At 47.1% G+C, this 19,339-nt stretch overlaps 1 long non-coding RNA gene across 2 annotated transcripts; it reads right to left on the reverse strand.

Annotated features, from left to right (window-relative positions):
• Positions 1 to 5,746: 5,746 nt before the first annotated feature.
• LOC116447651 lies at positions 5,747 to 19,094 on the reverse strand. Of its 2 annotated transcripts, XR_004241633.1 has the most exons (5): positions 18,939 to 19,094; positions 16,080 to 16,171; positions 11,845 to 11,960; positions 8,544 to 8,719; positions 5,747 to 5,962 (listed from the first exon to the last, which is right to left on the reverse strand). It is a non-coding gene; the product is annotated as an uncharacterized LOC116447651 (long non-coding RNA). The 2 variants fall into 2 exon arrangements; XR_004241632.1 differs by having other exon boundaries at positions 5,747 to 8,719.
• Positions 19,095 to 19,339: the final 245 nt, after the last annotated feature.

Below are 19,339 nucleotides of genomic sequence, written 5' to 3' on the forward strand. Positions count from 1 at the left end.
AAAAAAATCAAGTTAATGTCTCTGCATTGTTCAGGCAGTAACTAAATGGGTTACAGGCAAGGTGTGCAAGTTTTAGATCAACTCTTGCAGGTCTCATTTCACACTGGCTAATGAACAGTCATAGAATCACAGAATGGTTTGGGTTGGAAAGGACCTTAAAGCTCATCCTGTTCCACCCCCTGCCATGGGCAGGGACACCTTCCACTATCTCAGGGTGCTCCAAACCCCCTCCAACCTGGCCTTGGACACTTCCAGGGGCAGGGCAGCCTCAGCTTCTCTGGGTAACCTGTGCCAGGGCCTCCTGACCCTCACAGGGAATAAATTATTCCTAATGTGCATTCTAAACCTACTCTCAGTTTGAATCCATTCTTCTCTGTGCTCTCACTCCAGGCCCTGTCCAAGGTCCCCCTCCATCTTTCTTGTAGGTTCTCTTCACAGAACCCCTGAGGCTGGAAAAGCCCTCCCAGCCCACGGAGTCCAAGCTGTGCCCGATGCCCACCTTGTCCCCAGCCCAGAGCACTGAGTGCCACCTCCAGCTCTTCCTTGGACACCTCCAGGCATGGGCACTCCAAAGCTCCCTGGGCAGCCCCTGCCAAGGCCTGAGCACCCTTTCCATGGAGAAATTCCTGCTGCTGTCCAAGCTGAGCCTCCCCTGGCCCAGCCTGAGGCCGTTTCCCCTTGTCCCATCCTTTGTTCCCTGAGAGAGGAGGCCAACCCCCAACACCTTTCCCATTTCCTAGCATTTCCTCCTAGCAGAGCTGCTCCATCCCTCTGCCCATCTGGACTTGCTCCATCCATGTCCTTCCTGTGCTGGGGACTTTAGTGCTAAAGGAGCAATATCAGTTTAAAATGGAAACCTGCCATTGTTGGTTTATTTTTAACACATCAGACTCATAGGGAAGACCTATAAGCAGCAGAAAATGGACTGCAGAAGTGAAGTCTGTAAGAAAAAAGGAGAGAATAACAAAAAAAAAGGGCTAAGCCTGTGAACATAAAACCCAAGAATTATTAAAAGCCATCTTTTATTCACATGGGATAGGGTTTTTAAGACTGAAGGTCCAAGGCAGTAACTTAGCACATTTTAAAGCTGTCTATGCCAATGGGTATTGCAGTAAATTACTGCCATTTCAAAACAGAATGTATGCACCTACCTATATGATTACTCATAAAATGTTGAATTCTAACCTAAACCAAATTTATCAAATTTTATTAGGCCATAAATATAGGTATATTTATGTTTATAAATTACTTAGCTCATTTTTTCAGAAAAGAATTATTCAAGACATGCAATATAGTGTGATATCATTTAAAAGCAGCAAGGCATTAGGAGCGTGTGTTTCTGGCAAAATACAATAAAAATGTATAGACAGGGAAATAAAACTCTTGTATTTACTATTAATGTTCTTCCCTCTACATTGACTATCAATCATCAAGGTATTAACATCACTCAAGAAATGGCATGCTGTGAGAAAATTATGATAATTCATTCTGTAATCCATATTTCTATGAATACATGAAAAAAAAATGGCACCAATTTAGGTGGGCTTCCTCCCCCATGCCTAGAAAATTTGATGGGTTATTTTCAGGAGGGAAATCTATACTGCCTTGAAAATGTGTAACTAAATTCACACTGAATGAATAATCTTCCATTGATGTGGCTCCCCCCGACACATTCCTGAGCTTTCCAAACTCACTTTACAAATGGATTTGCTAAGTACTTGCCTTACAGGAATCATTTCCAGCTCCTCAGGGGAGAGAGACAGCGAAAGTTTACTGCACACAGCAGCAACATGCAGGGGTTAGTGAGGAGTGAGAGAAAGAAGGATCATTTGGAATTGCCAAGGGAGTTTGAAGTGTACTGAGTGACTATCAAAAGTCGAACCAGACCAAAATCAGGAAGTTAGTATTCTTCAATTACTTAGCTTGGGTAACAGCAACACAGAAAAACCAAATATATCCTTTTCTCATCTTTTATAGGATTATGCAAAAGTGAGAAACAGGGAGCATGTGAAGCAGTGCCTGGAGGACAAGACAGAAATGGCCTTCAAGACGCTACCCCAGGTTTTGTTGGAATTCTAAATCATCCCTCACTCAGAGGATGTTAGCATGAAGTGCTTAATGGAGCCCCTCTTCTTTTGGTAAGGATTTCTAGAGCAATAAGGCATCACAGGTGAGCACAGGGAGACTTTGCTTCCATTGGAAAGCATTTGGTGAGATAATCTGGACTAAAGCAGAGCTTTGGGTTTGGCAATAGAGCTCTCTTACTCGTTCCATCCTGTTTTCCAGAAAAAATGGTAAGAAACCAGGCATTTAGTGTTCCAAACAATAAAAAAGGTAAGATATGAATCATGTGAGTTAACATATTACAAAATATGAAATATTATCAACATTTTGGATGCTGGAGCACTAAGAAGTGCCTTCATCTTGGTGTCAGATCAGCTGCAGGGCAGGTGCTTTCAGAGAAGGGAAAATATGCTCACGAACTCTCCAGTGCTTAAGAAATTAATCTCTATTCATAACGAGCAATTAGACAGAGGTATTTAACCAAGTAACAGACCTCAGTTTCCGAATCCCCTTGAGTTTAAATAATACTTGGAGTAGAATGCTCCTGTCAGACTCATTTCTCCTGTGATGTTTTACCTCCCAAGAAGAACACCCAGTGATCCTTTGAAGCCCCAAGGTGTCCCTCAAAGGCAGAACCTTTAGTGCCTGGCAGTCCTGGGGATCATTTCTGCCTGAGAGCTTTCAAGCACGCTCCTGGCAATACATTGGTTTTAACTGCACACTCTGTGTCAAGGAAAAACACCTCCTTCCCAGCAGTTTATGGACGAGCAGATCACACCATCCAGTGGGACACACTTTAAGGGACACCCGTGACTGGGAATTCTGCTTGTGTTTAGTGCAGAGTTATTTCCCTCCAAAAAAAGGAGAATCCCAGACTGGTTTGAGTGAGAAGGGATCTTAAAGCTCATCCAGTGCCACCCCTGCCATGGGCAGGGACACCTTCCACTGTCCCAGGCTGCTCCAAGCCCCAATGTCCAGCCTGGCCTTGGGCACTGCCAGGGATCCAGGGGCAGCCACAGCTGCTCTGGGCACCCTGTGCCAGGGCCTGCCCACCCTCCCAGGGAGGAATTCCTTCCCAATATCCCATCCATCCCTGCCCTCTGGCACTGGGAAGCCATTCCCTGTGTCCTGTCCCTCCATGCCTTGTCCCACGTCCCTCTCCAGTCTCCTGGAGCCCATTTAGGCACTGGAAGGGGCTCTGAGCTCTCCCTGGAGCCTTCTCCTCTCCAGGGAAGCACCCCCAGCTCTCCCAGCCTGGCTGCAGAGCAGAGGGACTCCAGACCTGGGATCAGCTCCATGGCCTCTCCTGGACTGGCTCCATCAGGTAAACTTCTTCCATGTGTTGAGGGCCCACACTGGACACAGTCCTCCAGGTAGGTGCCTCCAAGGAGGCATTTGGTGAGTTCTGACACAGCTACAGCCTCGTGATTTCCATTTCTCTTTGGAGGCTACAGCACACCCCTATAATTTACATCACCAGAGTGACTGAGCAGTTGTGGCTGAACTGAGCACTCTCTCCACACAGGAGAACTGTTACAGTGGGGATACTGCAACACGTGTATCAGACAACAAGGCCCGTGAAAAATAAATATATATGGACTGATTCTTGATAGATGTTTCAGAGGTGTTTATTTCTCCAGCCGCATGGCCGGGGCTCTGCCGAGGAACTGCTCAATCACGGGACCTGAGGGTCCTTGCCCACGCAGGGGAACACAAAACAACCAATGGGGAATGAGGTTGACCAGGGGCAGGGAAACCCCATGTCTCCCCCCTCGGGCCCCTCTCCCAGGACCACATGGCGGGGGGGGAAGGGACCCTAACATTTCACCCATTTATTTTTAACAAGAAGAGATTTAAAACTTAGCATTGAAAACAACTGGATAAACATAACAAGAACAGTTTCAAAACAAAACAAGTCACCCTCCTGAGTCTTTCAATGTCTAAACAGATTCTCTGGAAAATCTTAAGGCTGACAGAAGGGAGACAGGAGTCTCCGAGCATGCTTAGTGGGGAAACTGAGGCAGGAGAGGGTTTCTTCCATTTGTACCTGTTGGAACTCTAAACAACAATAGTTAACTTCTTCCCTCCCCCTCTTCATCCCCCACTCAGCATTGGAAAGGGATTTTTGGGGAAACAGTTGGCAAAGGCATGGTTTTGTGAGGGAAACCATGGGTGAAAAAACGGATTGGGAATACACTGGGGGTAATAGGATATAGGGTAAAAGGGAAAGGTGGGATTAGGAAAGAGTAGGGGAGGCTTATAATGGAGATATTGTCTAACATGACTACAATTTTTAGCATATATACTGCCTTTCACAGAAACACCATCAGGCCCAGTGACCTGCGATGCTTGTAACCCTTTTCTACCTTGCACAATTTTGAACTCTACTATTTCTCCATTTCCTAAGCTTGGGATATATTTTTCAGGGTTATTCTTTTTAATAGCAGTTCTATGAACGAATATGTCTTCCTGGTTGTGACATCTCATTATAAAACCATAATTTTGTCTAACATTATACCATTTTACTATTCCTAAAACCTTAGCTATGGTGATTTTTTCCTTTTTCCGAGTGGCTGCTGTTTTCTGTCTTGCTGCATTTTTGCTTTCTCTTTTGCTTTTGCTCGCTCCTGTATTGGAACTGCCAGGGCTGCTGGGGCCATCGGGGCTGCTCGTGCCTGCACGCTCTTCCCGGGGTCACATTCGGGGCCGTGCAGGCCAGGCCGGCCCGCGCCGCTCAGCTCCCCACGCACTGCTGCCTCCTCTGGTCGCAGCTTCACTGCCGCTGCCTGGGGCCGCGCCCACATCTGGGCCGGGCCCCTGAGTGACGACCCCCACACGCCCTGCTCCAGCGTGCATTTCGGCTAGGCACAGCTCTGCTCCACCGCCACCACTGCCAGCCACCACCCCTCTCACAGGGCTTGCTCCACCACGCACTGCGCAGGGCCGGGCGGGCACCGCTGGGTCGCCCCACTCCCGCCGCGCCTCACTCTGCTGCCGACACTGCAGCTCGCGCCGCTCCGCCCGCGCGCGGGAACTGCCTCGCTGCTGCTTGCAGAGCACTCGGTCCGTGTGGCCTGGGTCGCATGGTCCCTGAAGCAGTTTTAACTTCGCAAGGACACAGCTGACATTGCTCAACAGTCTCGGTAATTAAATAATATTCATGAAAATATTCTTCCATCGGCATGTATTTCGACTCAGAAATTAACTGTGTCCAAACGGTCTTCCAAAAGTCTTTGGTAAGAATCAAATCCTAAGAAACGTAGAAAAAGTTCTTAAACAACCATGCCAGGAAGTGTTTCAGTTCTTTTTGAGCTTTAATTAAGCTAAAATTTTCATACTCTTGTTCAAGAATCTTTTCAAGTTTAAGATAAATGTCCATATGTGGCTCTGAGAGCCAAGAGTCTTTCCACGGTTCCTCCATAAATTAGAGATGGAACAGCAAAATGAAAACAAGAAGAGAAATCCAGAGTTTACTCACAAATCAGTTGCTGTCCTTAGGGATCAGGGATCGCTCTGCTTGCATTATCTACCATTTGTTACAGTGGAGATACTGCAACACATGTATCAGACAACGAGGCCCATGGAAAGAAATATATATGGACCGATTCTTGGTAGCTGTTTCAGAGAGATGTTTATTTCTCCAGCCGCATGGCCAGAGCTCTGCCGAGGAACTGCTCAATCACGGGACCTGAGGGTCCTTGCCCCCGCAGGGGAACACAAAACAACCAATGGGGAACGAGGTTGGCCAGGGGTTAGGGAAAGCCCGTGTCTCCCCCCCAGGGCCCCTCTCACAGGACCACATGGCAGGGGGAAGGGACCCCAACAGGGAACAGCACTGGAAGTTCCTCCAAGGCCTCCAGAGTGTTGGCAAGAGCTCCCTTCACAGCACAGCAGTGCCCTGGAGGTGTTCTTTAAGGAAAACATCTCCACTTCTAAATTGGAAGTATCTAAATGCTTTAATTGCTTCTCCAGGTTCAGTTTCCTCCCCAGCCTTTTTGCTCTCTCTCCGAGTGACGCTCCTGTGTGTGTGCACATGGAGAGAGCGGTACTGGGGAAGGGTTTCCCAGGACACCCCACTGCACATCCAGCAGCTCCTCCCACTTTTCCTGCCTCAGCTGTGTGAAGATCCAGACTGATTATTAAGCACCCAAATCTAATCAATTCCAGGAGAAAGACCATGGCTGGACAGGAAAATGCCAAAGATTTTCAGGTGTATTTGTTTACTGAACACTTGAAATAAAGACAGGTTTTCCAGATAATGTAGTAATTTAATTTTTTTTTTTAAAAATTGGTCTCACAAAAATAATTTTTTCCTCAAATGTAGCACAAGCTGTATTTCTTCTGTCCACACAATTTCTTGGGAATCTTTATTTTTATTTAAATGTACAAAATTTAAGCAGTACTTTAGATTTTTTCCGCCTCCAGAAGTTGTTAGTATGTTCTTTCGTGGCTTTTAGAAGGTTCATTTTAACAATGAACAAAGCAAACTTTATTTTTTTTCCCCCATTGGGTTTGGCTTATGCAAACCAGCTGATATTGCTGTAATATGTTGAGCTCATTTTGCTATTTGATGTGAAAAATGAAAAAATACACAAAATTCAAATATGCCATTAACCTAATTCAAGCTTTGCTGATACTCACTAGATATTTTCCTGGTACTTGCCTGAAAAATGGTCTTTGTTCTCCTTAGTGCAATAGATCTTATTGAAACATCTATCAGGAAGTCTTTTTTTCACTAACAGGGAAATAATAGCAAACCATACAGTAAAAGGTCTGTCAGAAATATATTGCATTTTATACTTCTGCTTCTCCTACATTTTCTTCCTAACAACTCTGTTTTAACTTTGGTCAAATGAAAACAAAATTAAAATTGAGAGGCACAGCTGCCTTAGTGTCAGACCTGGGCTGTCACGTGTTTGATATGGTCAGTCAGACTGGACAGCCAAATGCACACCTGGAAAAGGAGCCCATGTCTGCTCATGATGCAATTTAACTTCTCGAGTTTTGGCCACTGAAGTTCCCTCTACATCTACAAAATGGTTGCCCTTATTCAGCAGTGCCATAGTCGCAGCTCAGCTGGTGGAAGTGGCTCAGCCAAGAACCCCTGCAATGCCCAGCCTAGGCATTCCTACAGCTAAATCCTGGGATGGGCAAGGCTTGGCTTGGCTATAAAATACAGGAAATCTGCCTACAAACAACACATGTGTTCAATGGCAACTTTCAGGCATGGGCCCCGCTCCTGTTAAACTCCAGAACTGGAGGAGGATGCTCTGCTGGAGTGGGGGCAGAACAACTCCAGCAATGCCCCATTTTCAGAGCTGTCAGTGGTGGATGGAGAAGGGGACATCATCCTGGGTTTGGGATTAATAATGCTGAAAGCATTAACTCATTGACCCCGAAGTTAAACATCCTGATAGTGGGCTGAAGATGTGGCAGAGCTGATAAAGGAACAAAGAAGTGATCCCACTGATAACTTATCTAAATCTGCTGACTGACACAGCTGGCCTGGGACACCTGACTGACAGAAGGTTTCCTCAGACTGTAAAAACCCAGATCCACTTTTTAATGGGAGGATCTTCTAATAAACCCCTTCTTGAGGTGTGTGTGGAATTCCTCCCTGGAGTGAGAATATCCCTCAACGTCGCTCCTGCAGGCTGAGCCAAAGAGATTTGCCCGCAGTCCTTGGTCTGGGTGAATGACATCAATCTCTACCTAATAATTGTTTTTGTTGGCTTTAGCGTCATTGTGTCAATATTGCTTCAACAATAGTGCACAATGCTGATAGTTATAACTCCTGTACTGTGCAGTAAATAATTCCAATTAACATCTCTTAGTCTAATCGTTATCATAACGTTTCACAACAGTTATACTTTTTCCTCTAAAAAGCACAGTTTTTCAATTTGCTGTAATAGAAGCACTGGAGTACTGGGCTAATGACTGCAATTCTAAAGGACTATACACATGCACCATTATCATGAACAAGCAAATATTGATTCTGAGATAATAGAAACAGTTCAATAAAGTCTTCTTCAGCATCAATAATAAGGCATTTCCAATAAAAATTAATTATTTTAAGGATAATTAACTAAATATATACTTGCTTATTTGAAACTCATTTGGCAATTTGCTTCCCAAGCAGCAGAATTAGACAAAGTTAATTTTTATTAGCATAATGTCAACCAGTATCAGAAAACTTAGATCAGATGGGTTTTTGGCAGTCAAAACCCTCCTTTGAGAAATTATAAAGAACAAACATATTTTGGCAGATGGGACTACAACATCTCCCACGGGCAGAATTTGGGTACTTTTTTATGAGGTTAAACATTCAGTGTTTCAAAGAAGAGTAAATTATTTTCCTGTGTGTTCCTTTTGCCTGCCACCCACCCACATCCCTCACTATAAACAGCGGAAGCACACAGGGGTGGTGGTGCAGAGATAGCCATATGCAATTTCTACTCACATTTCCAGCAAAAGGATACAGGAAATCTTCCAGAAAACCTTTCACGAAAGACCTTGGTGGACAGAGAGATAACAGGGGACACTCTGGCACAGTCCTGAGGCAGAAGTGGATATGGGACACTGGGAGGGGATGTTGTGCAAGCTCAGAGAGACAAGCCAGTCCTCTAGAGCCCAGTGTGTTGTCCAGAAAGAAATGCTAGAAAAGTTTTTAAATGCCATTACAGCCACAGGCTCATAGAATCATCTAAGGAAGAAACCTTCCAGATCACACAGTCCAACCATCCACCCAGCACTGCCAGTGGACCCCTAAACCATGTCACCCAGTGACAGATGAAGACACCTCTTGGACACCTCCAGAAGTGGTGACTCCACCATTTCCTGAGGCAGCCCCTTCCAATGCCTCGCAACCCAAACAGTGAAAATTGGGGTTTTAAATATCTAATCTGAATCACCCTTGTCTCAGCTTGAGGCCATTTCCTCTGCTCCTCACACTGAAGGCACAGCAAAAGAGACAGGCCCCACCTCCCTCCACCCTCCCGTCAGGGAGTTTGGAGAGTGATGAGATCCCCCCTGAGCCTCCTTTTCTCCAGACTAAACAGCTCCCTCAGCCATTCATCAGACTTGTTTTCTATACCCTTCATGAGCCTTGTTGCCCTTCCCTGGACATGCTCCAGAACCTCAATGTCCTTATTAAAGTGAGGGACCCAGAACTGGATGCAGCATTCGAGGTGTGGCCTCACCAGTGCCCAGTACAGGGGGACAGTCACTGCCCTGGTCCTGCTGGCCACACTATTCTTGATACAGGTCAAGATGCTCTTGGCCTTCTTGGCCCCCTGGGCACACTGTTGGCTTATGTCCAGCTGCTGTCAACCATCAGGACCCATAGATTTGTGAGTGTCTGATTGGCAGAGCAGGTCACCAACTTCTAGCTCTGGGGGCTGGGTATCCTGAGTCCTTATATTGAAGACCGAGGCAAATAAGGCATTAAGTACCTCTGCCTTTTGCTCATCCCCTGCCACTGCACTCCTCTCCTGTGTTGGTTTTGCACAGCCTGGTTTTTGGTACTGGGGTGGCCACAGAGGTGGCTTCTGTGAGAAGCTGGTGGGAGCTTCCACCCTGTCCCGCAGAGCCAATCCCTGATGGCTCTGAAGATGGACACGCTGCTGGCCAAAGCTGGGCCAATTAGAGAGGTTGGTAACGCCTCTGTGAAAATATATTTAAGAAGAAAATCAAAACAAAGTGGGGGCACAGGTTTTTTTCTAGCCAGAGAAGAGGAGGAGGTGAGAACATGTGAGGGAAACAATGTGGAGACACCAAGGTCAGTGAAGAAGGCGGGGGAGGAGGTGCTCCAGGAGCCAGAGCCGAGATTCCTCTGCAGGCCGTGGTGGTGACCATGGTGAAGCAGCCGTGCCCCTGCAGCCCCTGGGGATCCCCAGGGGATGCAGAGATCCACCCGCAGCCCGTGGGAATCCAGGGGGGATGCAGAGATCCACCCACAGCCCCTGGCGATCCACAGGAGTTGCAGAGATCCACCTACAGCCCGTGAGGATCCCTGGGGGATGCAGAGATCCACCCGCAGCCCCTGGGGATCCCCGGGGGATGCAGAGATCCACCCGCAGCCCGTGGGGATCCCTGGGGGATGCAGAGATCCACCCGCAGCCCCTGGGGATCCCCGGGGGATGCAGAGATCCACCCGCAGCCCCTGGGGATCCCCGGGGGATGCAGAGATCCACCCGCAGCCCGTGGGGATCCCCGGGGGATGCAGAGATCCACCCGCAGCCCGTGGGGGAGGTGCCCATGCCGGAGGGGGTCGATGCCTGGAGGAGGCTGTGATCCAGTGGGAGACCCAGGGGAGAGAGAAGGCCCCTGCTTCCAGGCTGGAGCAGCCTGTCCTTGGAGGACTGCACCCCGTGGAAGAGTTACCCATGCTGCAGCAGTTTTGGGAGGACTGCTGCTCGTGAGAGTGGACCCACGCTGGAGAAGTTTGTGGAGAACTGTCTCCCATGGGAGGGACCCCACGGTGCAGCAGGGGAAGGACTCCTCTCCCTGAGCAGCGCAAGAAAACCTCAGGTGATGGACTGACCAAACCCCCATGCCCTGTTGGTGGGAAGGAGTGAGGGGCTGGAGGGAAAAAGGTGTTTGAAGGGCTTCTTTTACTTCTCATTATCCTCCTCTGATTGTTAGCAATAAATTAACTTTGTCCCTCTAAGCTGAGCCTGTTTAGCCCTTGGAGTGTTTTCTCCTGGTCCTTATCTCAACTCATGAACCCTTTGTTAAGTTTTCTTGCCTCTGCCCGGCAGTGGCAGGGGAGGGTGAGCGAGAGGCTTTTGTGGGTGCCTGGCATTTGGCCAGTGTCAAACCACGACACCTCTGCATTCAAAAAATGAGCAAGACTCCCCTTGACCCTGCTTTTGCTGTCAAGGCATTTATAGAAACTTTTTTTGTTGTTTTTATCTGCAGGCCAAATCAAGTTCTAGTTGGGTTTTGGCCCTTCTAATCTTCTCCCTACATGACCTTCCAACATCCTTATAGTCCTCCCAAGTTGCCTGACCCTCATTCGAGTCAATAGATTCTTTTTTCCCTAAATTCGAGCCCAAGTTCTCTGTTTAACCAGGCTGGTCCTTTTTCCCTGATAACTTGTCCTTCTACACATGGGAACAGCCTGCTCCCAAGTATTTAACAATTCCTTTTTAAAGCACATCCAGCCTTCCTGGACTCCTTTGCCTTTCAGGACTAACTCCAGAGGAACCCTGTCAATCACTCTGTGCACTGGACACTTCATCCGACAGACCTGGCTAAGGGGATCTAGTGCGTTTTGGTTTTGTTTTTCAAAAAACCCCAATACAAATAAATAACTTCCTATGAAAACCTGCAATAACCCTTACATCCTAATGGCTAGAAGAGTTTTCAAATTTTAATTTCACAGGGTTCTATAGTTCTGGCTGAAAATCCACAAAATCCCACATGAGCAGGAACTTACACAGATTTCTTCCAGAGGTAATCAGCACATGCTTGTATTACATAGAAATTATAAAAACTGACATTTTCAGATGGGAAGTTCATTTCTGTCAGTGAGAAGCGTGTTCTGGAATTCAGGACAGCTTCTCCCTTTTATTTGGAACTCTGTCCTTAACTGTGCTTATCAACCTCAAGGAAACTCAAGTTACAGCTCTTCTATTCATGTGGGAATACGAACTTCCAAATTACAACCTTCCTCCCAAAAACAAACCCTCCCTCACTAGAGGTAAGATATTTTAATAGGAATGACAGAAAGCCTCTAAGTCCACTGCCCTTGTTGAAGAACCATTCTAAGGAACAAACCGTGTCCAGGGAATAAAAGAGCATTCCAGAAGTCTGTCATTTACAGATGGTTCCAGGGATTGCTGTTGTCTCCATGTGTTATGATTTATTGTTTAATCACTCAGCACTGGCAGCTCCTGGAAGGCAATAACATTAAAGGGCACAGGTTAACTTGTACAGTGTTGCCAAGCACTTTTTATACTGCTAAAACTTTTGTTAAATGTGTAAATCCTCTTGAGCTTGTAAATGTCAGGACTTTACTACAGCCTGTGCGGCAGCTAGGAAAAGTATCAGCTGCATCCCCATGTGGCAAAATTAAAACCTTGTAATTCACTAGGTGATAGATAAAATACATCAAATATTAATTTTATTATATGCAATGGCTCAAAGTGATGTTATATTTTTCTTAAAATCTGAACACGGGCAGTTTTGAGAAGAGAAAGCCTGTACTGCAGAACTTTCAAAAATCAGTGTGGAGCTCCTCTGGAGTTTATTGGTGTTTCTCTGAGCTGAATGTAGTGAACTGAGCGGAAACATGTGAGCAGCCTTGAAAATCGTCTGTGAATCTCCTCCCGGAGATTAGGGTCACACATAAAATTTAAGGACAACTGCATTAGCAAGCAAATAATAAGCCAGAGTCAATTTAAAAAACTTTTTGTTACGAGTGTAAAACCAGCCACAGGGTAGAGTTATGGCTGAGAGCACTGGAACTGCCATTTCACACACACACATCTTTAACCTGCACTCACAGGACAGGAAAAAAGTTCTGATGAAAGCAGGAACTTCTCAATCCCTAGGGGAAGGTGGAAGAAACCCCTTGCCATTGCTCAGGCTCTCTGAGGGAGAAGTGTGTTAAACCTATGTTTGTCAAAAGATGGGTGGATAACACAGAGCTTTGTAGTTTTTTCCTTTATAAACAAGTGGGTTGGCACTCTTTGGTCACCTCCAAACCTTAAAATATCCTTCTGCCTCACAGTTTAAATACAGCTTCTCAGCTGTTCTCATGACAGAACACTTACACTTGGTCATCTTGTGTTTGCCTTGATCTAGTTTTGATCTCACCCAAACGCTGTGATTCATGAGGAAACCAGGCCAAAGCTCTCAGGATGAGAGCTCAGAAGAGCCCAGGCACAGAGCTCCAGCCATGGCACAAAGCCAGGAAAAGGGATGGGCATTCAGCACATGTTCAAGGCACAGCTAAACCCTCAATGAACTCTAGCAAAGGTATTTACACTTCTCAACCTTCCCGAAGCAAAACAACAGAGCAAAAGCCTCTGGCACTCACAATGGATTTAATACGGACAAGTTTTGCTAGCGAGTTCCACACTCCCTCCTTCAGTGTTAACCACAAGGAATGTGTTTCCAGCAAAAGAAACCTAGAAACTTTTCTTGATTGCATAAGCAAAACTGCTACCCGAGTTTAAAGACCATTACCCAAAATAAACAGTAGCCCATAATCAAGTCTCTGCTTAGCTAATGAAGCCTCTGTGAATACTGAATTCGTGTGCCGATCAAGTTTCATAGCTGTAGCAGCTTTATAACTGCTGCATTATTCCAGTCTTACAGGATACTCCTGCCTCAGTGGCTGTCTCACAACACACGTGACAAATTAGTCTGTCAGTGGCATGTGACAGAAAGCCCAGTTCCTCACCAGACAGTGGCAGAAAGGTGTGACAACACAGAAACAAATCTGTATGAATCCTGCTGTACAGAATGTATTGCATGGGCAGATCCCTAAATGGTGCAAGCAAAACCAAATCCCCTCTGCTTAATTAACTGTAAAGCGGGAATGCATTTGGGATCCAGGAAGGTGTGAAAGTACAGGGCCTCCTGTAGCGGAACAGCTCCTGCTGTGCTCCCTTCCGCAGGGCTGACAGTCTTGAAGCAGGGTGATAAAGTGAGTCCAGGAAGACCTCTCCTAATCTTGCCGCTGCTCGTGTTACTTCATCGAGGTAGAATTTGTCTTCACTGCCCATTTAGGAAGAGATCCTGGTAATGTTATGCAGTTCGGGCATTAAAAGTGCTTTCCCTCCTGAAACCACCCCCGGTGGAGATCCTGAAAATACCAACAGACCCTTGGGTGTGACGTGTTCAGGGATGAAACATCATTCCTTCATCTTGGCATTGTCCATAACCTCGCACTTCACACCACGCCAGTGCGTGTTTTGTCTCTACTGTTCTACTTGGTGTTCCTTTATTTCCTAACCCACCACTGGATGACCTCTAAAAGTGTGGTTTTGGGGTTTTTGAACTATTCAATCAATATAAAGGAAATGCATTCAAGCAATGGAAACTCTTACCTTGTTTTGCTCTCCAGGTGAAAAAGAGAATTGAAACCTGAGAATCTGAGGTCATATTAGAATAACCAAAAAGATCCTATACCTACATGTTTTTGCTAGAGGTTAACTCTGCCTTTGCAAGCACAAGTTCTGTATCCAAAGGTGTTTTTGGAAGGTGTAAAAAAATGGTACTTCTACATTTTTTTAGCTTTTTTTTACACCACACTATACTACAGAGTGTAGCCGACATGAGAGTTATCAATAACAACATAAGGAAGAGTTGAGAATTTTGAAGGTAAATGTAACAAATTAGTGTTTGAGAATATGAGAGGTAGTGACTAAATGCTGAAGAAGTGAACTTCTTGAATGCAAAATGGGACATCTGTTCCTTTGCTTTCCAGTCTGCTTGGGGATTTTTTCTGTCAGTTTGTAGCATTTTCTCCATTCCATCTACAGCATCCCAGTTTTCCTCCCTTCACTGCAACTGTTTCAGCTTAGCAACCTCCTGCCTTCCTGTCTCAGAGCGTATTTTCACATTGCTTGCCTAACAAACGACAGTGTGGCATTGTTTCTGCTTGTTCCAAAATATCACTTTTCTCTTTTCTCTTTCAATAGGGGCTCCACATGTGCTCAGGGACCACTGTGGACTCCTTAAATTTACTCAGCAAAAGCAACATCAGCACATCAGCCTGTGCCATATATGAAAGGTGTGGTGGAGCAAGGGCAGGCAGAGATCTGTCTGGCTCAGCTGGTCTCCCCAGTCCAGGGAACACCTCACACTCCTTGGATACCAAACTTGGTGTGGCATCACAGTGATCACGGGGATTGCTGGAGGGTCTGCACAGACACTGTGTGAGGCTACAACACATGGGAGGGCACCAAGCAAAAAGATCTAAGGGAAACTGACCCCTGAATAAGATGAAATCACAGAATCCGAGAATCACTGATGTGGGAAAAGCTCTCCCAGATGGTGGAGTCCAAGCTGTGCCCAATCCCCACCCTGTCCCCAGCCCAGAGCACTGAGTGCCACCTCCAGCCCTTCCTTGGACACCTCCAGGCATGGGCACTCCATCACCTCCCTGGGCAGCCCCTGCCAAGGCCCGAGACCCCTTTCCATGGAGAAATTCCTGCTGCTGTCCAAGCTGAGCCTCCCCTGGCCCAGCCTGAGGCCATTTCCCCTTGTCCTGTCCCTGTTCCCTGGCAGCAGAGCCCGACCCCCCCGGCTACCCCCTCCTGTCAGGGACTTGTGCAGAGCCACAAGGTCCCCCCTGAGCCTCCTTTGCTCCAGGCTCAGCCCCTTTCCCAGCTCCCTCAGCCGCTCCTGGGGCTCCAGTCCCTTCCCCAGCTCCGTTCCCTGCCCTGGACATGCTCCAGCCCCTCCAGGGCTCTCTGGCCAGGAGGGCCCAGAACTGGACACAGCCCTGAGGTCCCTCAGCAGGGCCAGCACAGGGGACGGGCCCTGCCCTGGGCCTGTGGCCACCCCATGGCTGGCCCAGCCCAGCGGCCATTGGCCTCGTGCCCCCTGGGCACCCTTGGGCTCCGGTCCAGCCGCTGGCACAGCACCCCCAGGGCCTTTCCCGACGGGCCCTTTCCAGCCCCTCTGCCGCAGCCTGGAGCTGCAGGGCTTGGGGTGAGCCCAGGGCAGGACACGGCACTTGGCCTTGCTGAACCTCAGCCCATGGATCCAGCCTGTGCTGATCCCTCTGCAGAGCTTCCCGCCCTCCAGCACACCCACACTCCCACCTGGCTTAGTGTTTTCTGAAAAGTTACTGAGGCTGCCCCCAGTCCCTTCATCCCGTTCATCCAGATCATCAGTGGAGATCTTAAATAGCAATAAGTGGTACAGCCCCTCAAGCATCCTGGAAAGGACTGTTTGGGTGCAAGGAACATCCAACTCCACAGCATGTCTGAGCCACACAATCCACCCAGCACCATTGTTTTCCCCACCCACTCTTCCTCCCAACAGAGTTTACCTACCTGGCTCAAAATCCAAGACTTGACATCCCAACATATATAAAATCCAATTCAGAGTTCCCATTAAAAACCACAAAAGGATGTCACAGAAGGTGCTGTAAAAACAAAGAAAAAGAAACAGATTTTGAAATCAAAATCCATAGTTATGACAAGTTTGTAAACAAATTAAAGGAGGAGAGAGAAGTATGTAGCAAAGAGACAATAAGTATGAATATTTTTAGTGCTCCCCATGTTCAAACTGGCCCTAGCTTATCCAGCCCAACGTCAAGGCTGGATAGCAATGGATTGCAGACATCAGAGACAGGTTTTACAGGGGGACTGTGAACCAGAGAGGGAATGACACAGAACAAGGATGTTGTAGGACAGAAATTCACACTCCCAAAGCAGCTACTTATAAAAAAAAGACATAGAAGTGATGGTGTGAAATGTGTGTGGCGGGATCAGATGATTAAGATAAACATGTATGGGCACAGCAAAACTCACAGCAGTGATCTCAGGATGGGACATCACAGCATTCCTCATGCCAAGGGCTCAGAAAGATCAAAACAAAACAAAAAAACCAACCCTGTATTTTTATATGGGAGGGGAGTCAGAGGAGAGATTTAAACCAGGTGAGGTGGTGAAGCCAATGACAGGTGGTGCTGATAAGTCTCATTGGGATATAATTGATGATCTATTAGCTACAATTTACATTTCTGAGGTAATTTCTTTCTAAGAGAACAAAATGTTCCAGAAGCAGAATAAATATTGTGTGCCATTCATTAGTGACACAAACTCAAACAGATGTCTAATCTCTAATTAACACATATCCTCTAAAATTATTCACATGTGCTCCTTCCTGGGATTGTTTTCCAAGAACAGGTGAATGATGTCTCAGATTAAACAGTTTCACATAACATCCTCTTAGTTTCTGTACTCTCAGGCACACTCACCAGTTCCTCTTAGTTATTCTCCTCTTTATACTAGCAAATCAATCAAAATCAATTAAATGCTTATAAAATCTTAACCTTGATACAAATGCATTGAAGAATCTTAACTAAAAAACCCAATTTGCATAATTTTTGTCATAGAAATAAGTTAATAGCACAGAACAGAGAACTTTCCAATAGAGAAAGAAAAAATTGCTGTCATGGCTGCTTAAGAATTTTCACTGTTAGAATATTTAAACCAATGCTTTGTTGTAAAGGTAATGCCCAACTTGGACATGTTTTAGTAACTACCTAAAAGGTAATTTAATGGCAATATTTTAGGACAGGTCTCATTATTATACTATGATGTGGAAGTCAGGGTTCTCCACCTAGATCATAAATCAAGATAGCCAATTAAAAGATGCAAACTGAATATCGGATGTAATTTAAATTTGGTGACCTGAAAACACTAAATATTGTTAATTGAAAAGATGCTGCAGGCATAAGAGGCTTTGTTATGAGCCTCAGATCAACATTTTTATTTTAGCTATCTTTGCAGACATTCCTAATGCTGCTTTCCCTTTGAGACATGACAGCATTTTGTTACATGGGCAGAAGCAAAAACCCACTCAAATTGCCCATTTCCACAGTTAAAGTTATTTCTCTTTTGCTGACTGCCTAGCTGTGTGAAAACAATCTCTTCTTACATTTACCCAAGGGGAAAGTCAGCCTTCTCCCTCTCTGCTTGGGATTCTTCCAGAAGCTGGGAAAACGGAAACGCTGTCCCCATCTCTAGAAAGGGTGGAAAGGAGGAGCCTGGGAGCCACTGCCCTGTCAGCCTCCCCTCTGTGCTGGGAAGATCCCAGGATAGCCCCTCCTGGAAGCTCTGCTGAGGCTCACAGAGCACAGGGAGGTGGTTTGGGACAGCCAGCACAGCCTCACCAAGGGAAAATCCTCCTGACCAACCCCGTGGCCTTCTCTGGTGGGGACACTCCATCAGTGGGCAAGGGAAGGGCCACGGATGCGATTTATCCGGAATTCTGGAAAGCCTCTGACAGGGGTCCCCACAACATCCTTCTCTCTGGGCTGGAGAACGCTGGACTGGATGGATGGAAGGTTGGATGGATGAGGACATGGTTGGACAGTCACAGCCAGAGGGTCGTGGTCAATGGCTAAGAGTCCTGATGGACATCGGTGGCCAGTGGGGTCCCTCGGGGGTCTGTACTGGGACCAGTGTGTTTAGTAACTTCATTAACAGATGAAGGGACTGAGGGCACCCTCAGCAGGTTTGCAGGGGACACCGAGCTCAGAGTGCAGGGACAACCCTAAGGGATGAGGCCACCCAGAGGGACCTGGACAAGCTGAAGCAATGGGAATCTCAGGAGGTTTAACAACACCGAGTGCTGGGGCTGTACCTTGGCTGGGGGTGTACCTCGGCTGGGGCAACCCCCAGGATCAGTCCAGGCTGAGGATGAGCAGAGGGAGCAGCCCTGGGAACCTGAGAACCCTTGGAGGGAGCACGCGGTAATGGCGGCTTGGCCGAGCTGGGAAGGGATGGAAGAAAGAATTCACAAACCCCCTGGGTAGCCGATCCCGGTGCCCCAGCAGGACCCTTGGGAACAGCAGGCTGGAACAGCAGGGATGAGCACAAAATCTTGGGTGGTAGACGAGATGTATCAAGCTCCACATTTGCAGTGGGAACCCCTGGACCTCTGGGCAGGCAGGGGTGTGCAGGGCTACAGTGTAGCAAAGACTCAGAGCAGTGGCAAAGGAACGGCGAGGGCGGGGCAGCCGCAACCCAGCTCCCACTGGGGCAGGAAAAGGCGGGCTTGGGATCTCAGGGTTTTCCCCTGAGGCACCACAGCAGATAGTGAAAAAGTCCCTCTTTTAGTGAGGTCGGGTGTTAAATAGGGTCCCAGTGCAACAGCTGCTCCAGTGAGCAAGCTGCACTCACGGTAGAAGGAAGGCAGCAGACGGCAGAAAACCCGCAGCGGCGATGAATTCTCTCCACAACGATGGCAGCCTTCTTTCCCCTCTGAACGTCAGGAGACCAAGACGGCTAGGGGCTTCACCCAACCCCTTTTTCCCAGTCCAAATCTCATGGCATCTCTGCCCTACACGAGAAAACCTCAGGTGAATGAGTAGCCAACTGGACCCCTCCCCCTGTGTCCAGGTCTTTTTATCTCTCTTAAGTACTCAGTAATTTGTCTCCTGGCAACCTGTATGGGAAAATTCTTTAAGAGAAAGAGAAAAACAAAAGGAGAACTCCTAAAACCCCAACAGCAACAATCAGAGGGAAGTCTGGTTCAGATTCCCAGAATGCCTGTGGGTAACATGGATGCCGTCAGGTGCTCA

This window comes from Corvus moneduloides, chromosome 8 (genome assembly GCF_009650955.1).
Source record: "Corvus moneduloides isolate bCorMon1 chromosome 8, bCorMon1.pri, whole genome shotgun sequence".
NCBI lineage: Eukaryota > Metazoa > Chordata > Aves > Passeriformes > Corvidae > Corvus > Corvus moneduloides.